This window comes from Rhinichthys klamathensis, unplaced genomic scaffold (genome assembly GCF_029890125.1).
Source record: "Rhinichthys klamathensis goyatoka isolate OS25496 unplaced genomic scaffold, OSU_Roscu_1.1 h1tg000376l_1, whole genome shotgun sequence".
NCBI classification, from domain to species: domain Eukaryota; kingdom Metazoa; phylum Chordata; class Actinopteri; order Cypriniformes; family Leuciscidae; genus Rhinichthys; species Rhinichthys klamathensis.
The window spans coordinates 9,344-17,446 of record NW_026606883.1 but is presented as its reverse complement, the minus strand read 5'-3'; the positions used below and the strand labels follow the sequence as shown (position 1 = coordinate 17,446).

Below are 8,103 nucleotides of genomic sequence, written 5' to 3'. Positions count from 1 at the left end.
GCTAATGTTACATTTCTCATTTTATTTTTGTTCAGTTAGTTTGTATTATAGTCAATGAGACACACCGGCTATCATTTAAAATAATCAATAGGCTATATAATGGCAACTAATCATTTGTCATGTTTGCAAGGCTTACTGTTCCGCTTGTTAAAAACTCAAATGTTGTAAATTGCGTTTCTTGTGTAGGCCTAGTTTGAAGTCATTTAATAAATAATGGCACTCTAGGCTGCATAAGTAACCATGTGGTCGTGCCTCACACTGAACTAGTCGCGAGACAGGAAAGCTCAAATAAAGCGCCCGCCGTTTTGTTTAGTTGATCCAGCTGACACGCCATTGGCTCAGAGCGCCATCCAATCGGAGCCACTGTTTATCCTGGGGCGCGCTGCACGAGCTTATTGACATGTAGGTATTAGACCAATGGGCGCGACTGCTCCCACAGTCACCTCCCCCTCTTCTCCTTGAGTGGCACTAGCAGATTCAGGAAAGAGCCTCTGACTGCTTGTACGGGGCTCGATTCAGCAGAAGCTCTTACTACTACGGTGCATCTCCGAACTTCTGCACTGCACACGCACTGCAATCAGCAGACTCTAGGATGTAACCATTTCCAAATGTTTTTATTCTGCTTCTGCTCTCTTTTGCGTATTTTTTGTATTATGTTTTTTTAAATCCATTTATTGTTTTGCAAGGAATAACTTACCAGTAAGTAATTCGTTTATATTGTATTTATATGCGTGCAATAATAAACATTTGCCTTCAAGAGCTGCTCTTACTTTTTGTTTTTTGAAAGAACATCTGGCATTATACGAAATTACCGAGTTTGTGTTGCAGGGGGGTGAAAGAAAAAGATCCCTTTATTTCCATCCGACTCTGTTGCTTTGTTTGAGCAATGATGATGATAATAATAATCATTATCATTATAATAATAGAAGATTAGTGCAAGACTGAATTTCTGTTTGAATAAAGAAGGAATTTTATTTAGAGGGAAGACATTTAATGTCTTACCGACTAATAATGTAAAAAAAATACAAGTGTGAATAATTATACACAATCTTAACAAAAGACTAAATTCGACTTCCATTTGTAAACTGCTATGCAATGGACGTGATGGCAGAAGAACATAAGCGCTTTTACCTTTGTACACTTTACTTGTAGAATGAATAATGGACAGTTGTTTATTAAATTGAAACTGACCATTGGCCTCTTAACTAAATTTTAGTTTTCACGTGCTTTTATTCTATAGACATGTTTTATATTGAAATGCCATGATTCATAAAATTGTCTGGATTTTATTAGTTTAAAATGGCATTTCCTAACACTCAAAACCTTCTTTAGGAAACCTGTTCTTTCATGTGCTCCTCCTCACCTCCCATCCGTCCTCCGAGCCAAGTCTAATAGATCTCAGATCCCAATAAACGTTAAAAGTTCGGCTTCAGTTAATAGTGGGAGGTTGCTGCGTTCACATACTTCATGCTTTAAAATTTCTGCCCAATTTCTTTTCATGATGTTGCAGAAATGATACATGTTTGCTAAAAATGTCCTTTGTCAGCGCAAAAATGGTGCACTACATTTAATTCTGTGCCTCAGTGAGCTCATTCTTTGGGCTATTTAGCGAATGCTCATTATTTGAGGAACATTTTCTTCAATTGATGCCTAATGTTGTGCACATCAATTCACTCACTCAACTTCTCTCTTTTCAGTTTTTATGTTTTTAATGAAAGTAGTATTGCTACAGCAGTATGGCACTGCAACCATCCTCACACTCAAAACTGGGAACTTCCAACGTTTTAAGGCCTCGTTCAGCAAAACGCTGAAACATCCAACATACGTTCAATGTTCTGAGCGTCAAATATCTGAAGATACGAGCTAAGTGAAATAAGGAGAGCACCATTCGCGCGAGCTTTTGTGATTCTGTTGAGCAGACTTTCTAATTATTGACTTTCAATGTTTAATATCTGGCAAAAGTAGGCTACTTTATGCAAGCATGTTATGATGGCGTTTTGAAACAAATCTCGCGCATTAGTTATACCCCATGACAATTCTCTCAATGCACCATTTTGCCATGACAAGACTCCATCTGCAACAGCGTAAGATGTTGCTTTTACCCGTGATTTAGGAAACTAAAGGACTAGAGGCCAGAGGTGAAATATAGACGCCATCATCCATGTGCTGTTACCCCATATACAAAGGTTACAGAAAGCCTGGGTCAGACGAACAAAGCAGTTTAATTATGTGGAATGACTGAGAAAAAATGACGAAGAAATTACATTTATAGTTTGATGCATTAAATAATTAACCGTTTGCAATGGAAGCAGTCATACCAAACGTCAGCGATTATAGATTTTCTTAATTTTTTTCATCTTGTCTTGTGAAAGACGGAACGACTGGTTTAGCTTTGTCCATTTTATATATTTGTTTGCTTAAGACGTCCTTAGTTTTCCATATGCGTAAGAATTCTGTAAAAAAATGTATTGATCTTGGCATCTCTCTGAATGGTAAATAGCCTGCAGTGAGTCTTCTGTGTGAAAGTGGAGGTGTGCTGCAAGCTCGCTCAATTGTGGTGAGATGAGAGAGACGAGCGGAGAATTTGTAGTTTAGGCAGCAGTCGCAGCAATGGACGTACACTCCTGGTGTTTCCAATGAAGGATTACCATTACACTTCTGAAGGATACTAACATGATACGATCTTGTGGATTTGCATCACTCATTCGTGTAACTGGTTTGTAATTGAAACTACATTTAATGATTTTTGTGTTGCAGAAAACATGACTGGGACATACTTTTTTGGCCGTCAGAGCCAAAACTGTGCTGAATGCAAGACCTAACCGAAACTCTTAACGGAATTATAACATCTGGGCGGCGTTTGGTTCGGTTCTCGTGGTTTCCCGCTCTGGATTTCGGATTTAACGTTTTTTATCGGGATGGAAGGCCGGGAATTCGCTCCTCCGCCGCACCTTTTGGCAGAGCGAGGCGCGCTGGTTCACAGAGCCGCCTCGAGGATCACTCATGCCGGGCACACGACAGTGCAGCATCCCGGTCACTTTCAGCCTGGGAAATATTACACCTCACATATAGCGATGCCTCCACATTCAGGTAAGTGCTTGTGATCCCCTGTTGAAACAATGCTTTTAAAACATATATATATATATATATATATATTTTTTTTTTTAGCAGAATTAAATTGCCTAACTTCAGAAAAGCGCGTTGACTTGTAGCCTACTTTTTATTGGGAAATTAAGGTCTTTTTGGAAATAAGCAATTACGGACTCAGTGTAGTCACATCTGACAGAATTAAAGCGTTTTATTGAACAGTTTACTCGCATAATGCCTGTCATGAGCTGCGAAAAGCTGGTCGTTTCTAGTTGATAGGAGTTCGCGGACAAGAAAATTACCTTCAACCTTAACAGAAGTTATAGCTATAGCCTATGGTAAAATTGAATTTATATTTGTTAATTTTATGATGATTTCAATAATATAGTGTTTTGTTAATAACTTTATGCTGGATTGCCCTCTTTGTTTCGCGCTCATTCAGACATCTAGTTTTCTTTTGACAAAACAAGTTGTTTGGTCATATCTATTCTAGTAAAGCCCCATGATTTTATGTTAATTATTAGGGTGCATCTTTGAGTGGTTTGCTGCTGCCGCTGCTTTAAGTTAATAACACAAGCTTTGGTGTGTGTGTGTGTGTGTGTGTGTGAGTGTGTCTGCGCTGTGGTTCGAGAAGTCTCCCAGATTAGGGTCAGTAGCTCTGTGTGTATGCGTATGTGTGTGTGCTAAAAGAGGCGTCTGTAATACCAGAAAATCCGGTTTCTATATTGAGCGGTGATGTGACGGGGTGCGAATGAGTTGACAGTGCATGCATTAGATTTAACAAGTGTCTCCAGCATTCAGTGTACCTTTGGGATAGAGGTACACTTTGCATTTTGATTATTAATGAAAAATAAGTTCGTAGGCTATATGAATGCGCCAGTCTGTGAATGCTTATTTTGTTAGTAATCACTGAGAAAATCATATGTAGCCTATAGGCCTACATAATTCCATTTTAAGAATGTGCTAAGCAGTTTAATAGTTCTAAACAATTATTGAAATAAATAAATTCCTGTTGGTGTTGATTTAGTGTGCTTAAATATAGGCCAATATATATTTTTGTTTAGTTTTATATGGCTTAAAATGTACATTTTTGTTGTATCACATTAGCCTATATATTTTTCGCATGTAATTAGGTGTGTTAGCTATTAAGTTCAGCATTTCAAATTGAGTTAATTTAAAGTGAATTCCGTTTTGGTGTTTGCGATTCTTTAGACTCAAATTAAATATGTTCAGTCGAATTCGCGCTGTGCTCAGCCCAGCTGACGTATTTTCAGTCGAATTCGAAATCGACTCATAACGTTCTCCGTGCTGTAGAATGAAATTTCAGAAGCGAGATCTATCACAGCGCGCGCTGACCCTGATGGTCCCCGGCCCACGGTGAATGCGCGCGGGTACTGACGGGGTCTTTAGCGGCTGTCTTTCTCTCCGGCCTCCCGCTGCATACGCTCGCACTGCCTTCTTAAAAGTCATTTTTATTTGTTCCTTACACAAATAACTTCGTCCTAATACCTCACACAGAGACAAACAACGAAAGTCCACAAGGCAAACTCTATAAAAAATACAGCCTCTTTTACGATATAGCTGCTTTCGAGAAAATGTAGCCTGTCGTTATTTTTCATCTCTAATGTATTGAATCGGTTCATTGTCTCTTTCTTCGACGACTGTCGTCGAGCTGAATGCATTTTAAAAGCCGAACCCCCGGTAGATTGATGGATTTTGTTGTGCTGCTCAGGTCTCGCGTGCACATCAAATGCTGCTCTGGCAGTGCGCGCGGATAATGTGTACAGTAGGATCTCCTTTTCTTCTCCCCCCCTCTCCCTCTCTTTCTTTTCTTTCCTCCATATCCTCAGCAGATGTCTTTAACGTCTGCCTCAAGGCGGACGCCAGCTCATGCCATACAGGTGCATCATTTACTTGTAGGCTATGTGTGTCTGTGTGTATGAGTATGTGTGTGCGCTCGTATCAAATTCTTGTTCTTCCGCTGTGGCTTTTTTAATCAACACAGGTGTCTTTTCTGCTCATACAGATTAGATAGTATATTGAAGTATAAGATGATATGTGTATTATTTTACATCATATACTGGGACAAAAGTTATTTATTATTAAGTTTTAGATATTGCCCTTTTTGTTTGAATGGAATGTAACTAATATATATATATGTGTGTGTGTGTGTGTGTGTGTGTATATATATATATATATATATATATATATAAAGCATATTTTCCTCCCTTTTGTATGTACATTTTCTCTTTCTTCTTCATTTATCAATTATTTAATATATATTCCCTTTAGATTAGGGAATTTAGATTATTTCAGACACTCACACTCGCATAGAAAGTGAAATCCATTGAGTGTAGAAAATGCAGCATGGGAGGAATGTGTAAAAGTCCCCAATGTTTGTGAAATTAAGTAAGAAATGCATTCTGGTATACTCTTTTAGCCAGAGCTACCATTTTCTGTTTAAGTCGGACAAATACTGATAGATTGGTAGATGGATTAAGAGAGAGAATAATTTAATTACTTTCAGATGGGACAAACACCAACCCACAGTTCAATTAGGTGGCACCCTGTCTGTCTGTCACGGTCATTGTTCGCCCTCACCCTCGGTGTTACAGAGAGTTATTTTGTAGCTTTGTGCTGTAGCAGTCATGTTTCTGCAAAAGCAGTGGTCTGCCCTGTCAAACCTTGTTTGGCCTTGTTTCATATCACTTCTTCCTCTCTCGCTTCTGTGTGCCCTGAGTCCTGATTTAACAATGCTGTCTGCGCTGTTGTTGATCCTAACCTGTCTCACCCTCCCCGTCCACTCGTTCCTTTGCGGTGCAGCCCTGTTCCGCACAGAGGTACTGCTGCCCCCGGGCCATTCGCCTTTGATAGGGCTTGTAGTTTAAATTAGTTGCGTTCCCTTGGATCTAGTTAGTATCTCTTTTTCTTTCTCCCTCACTTTTACCTGTCTGTCTCTGCATCATCTCTGAATTATAGCTAATGGGCCTAAATGCTAAATGAATTAGGTCATTTCGGGAATATCCCTATTTGACTTCTGATTTGGATTGAACGTTTAGTTTGATTCCATCTTCATCCTGCACTTCCGTAATGGCATGCGTTTCTTCCGCTTCTCCAAAATAGGGGGGACGAGTGAAAGTGACTAAAAGAGAGAGAGGGAGACGAGGAAAAAGAGTGGCTGAATGTTTCCACCTGGTTGGTAATCTGGCCCAATTACCTCTGCTTGGTAGCACAGAGCCTGGCGTGTTCCATCGCCACTCACTATGCCTGCCAGCTGAGTGCTGTGAGCGAGTGTACGGCACTCTATGTGTGTGTGTGTGTGTGTGTGTGATTCAGCAGAGCTTCGTTGGCAGAAGCGACATCGTTCCCCCCTCCCCTCCACCCCACGGTCTCTTCTTTCACTGTTTGATGTGCCTCAGTAGGCCGAGAGAGTCCCAACGCCCTGGCCCGACTGCACCCATCACCGCTGCCCCTCAAACAATGCATCTGCACGTCATCAACGCTGGCAGAAAATCATTTATTAATATTTGATACGTACACCTTCTTATGTGCACCTATAAAAAATGTATTACCTGCTGCAGCACCCTGGAATATCATCACTTTCAATGTCTGTGACTATTGATCAGGACTGTGTTTCCCAAAAGCACAGCTGTGCCGTGAACTTCATGAGGGCCAATATGGCGCTTTCCAAAACGTTGAAGCCTGCATTCATCTTAAAAGAATAGTTCACGCAGTAAATAATCTGTCATTATTTAGGCCTACTCACCTTTATGTCATTCCAAATTTGTCTGACTTTCTTTTTTCTGTTGAACACAGAAAAATATATTTTGACATACTGTTTATAATTAAAATCAATGGGGTCTAGTATTGTTTTGCCCCTCGCTTTCATTTTATAGATAAAAAAGAGTTCTTCAAAATATCTTGTTTTGTATTCCACAGAAGAAAAACATGAGGGTGAAAAATTGATAATGGAATTAAAATGTTAAAACACTGGATATGTATTTTCAAATCTAGCTTTGGTGTACTTCCTCAAACGAATGCGATTGTTTTATGCTGACAAGACGTTTACAAACAGTTTGCTATAGATTTAATGCAAATCAGGAGGGTTTAAATGAGGAAGTGAGAATAAATGACACTCTTCCTGCATGCATGGCAACTCAGACATGCATATGCACCTATTACACACCTGACATTTGATACGGTGTTTTCACACCAAATCTGAAAATTGTCGCTCTTCCGACTTGGATTTGTGCAACTGATACTTGAGAACTGGAAATGCTCACTGGGAGGGCTTGTAATATGCACACAGACACAATCGCACACAAACACACATAAGCTAACCTTAATAACGGATGCAAGCAAATAAGGGTCAACACACACACACACACACTTCAACTTTTAAACCCGGGTTCATCTGCTGTGCATTGGATCAGCACAACAATGAGGCAGTACTCTGGGGCGCCATGAGCTACAGAGCTCATTTATACAGCTGTCAGACTCCCTCTTTCTTTCTTTCTTTCTTTCTTTCTTTCTTTCTTTCTTTCTTTCTTTCTTTCTTTCTTTCTTTCTTTCTCTCTCTCTCTCTCTCTCTCTCTCTCTCTCTCTCTCTCTCTCTCTCTCTCTCTCTCTCTCTCTCTCTCTCTCTCTCTCTCTCTCTCTCTCTCTCTCTCTCTCTCTCTCTCCCCCTCCCTTTCTCAATCTCCTCCTCCTCCTCCTCCTCCTCCTCTTCCTACTCTGTTTTCTACTGGCTCACATTTTCACAAGAAAACAGCCCTCCTGACTCGTCAACATTGTTGTTTGGATTTCATCAGTTTAACACCCAGCTTTTTTTTTCTTTTCCATTTTATTATTGTTTTGTTTAGCATGTATGTGATTCTTTCAGCTATCTCACTTATTTTGACACATTTCCTTAAGGGGGTTACACGTTTCTTCTCTGAAATTTGTAAGGGGTTTCTTCAGAGGTTTGAAAATGAGTTTATACTGCAGATTAAAATGCAGTGTATGTTCTGGTTAATT

At 39.8% G+C, this 8,103-nt stretch overlaps 1 long non-coding RNA gene across 1 annotated transcript; it reads left to right on the top strand.

The window, feature by feature from the left end:
* Positions 1 to 465: 465 nt before the first annotated feature.
* Positions 466 to 6,620, top strand: LOC130069697 (uncharacterized). Its single transcript, XR_008803793.1, has 3 exons — positions 466 to 699; positions 2,758 to 3,090; positions 6,211 to 6,620. It is a non-coding gene; the product is annotated as an uncharacterized LOC130069697 (long non-coding RNA).
* The last annotated feature ends 1,483 nt before the right edge of the window (positions 6,621 to 8,103 follow it).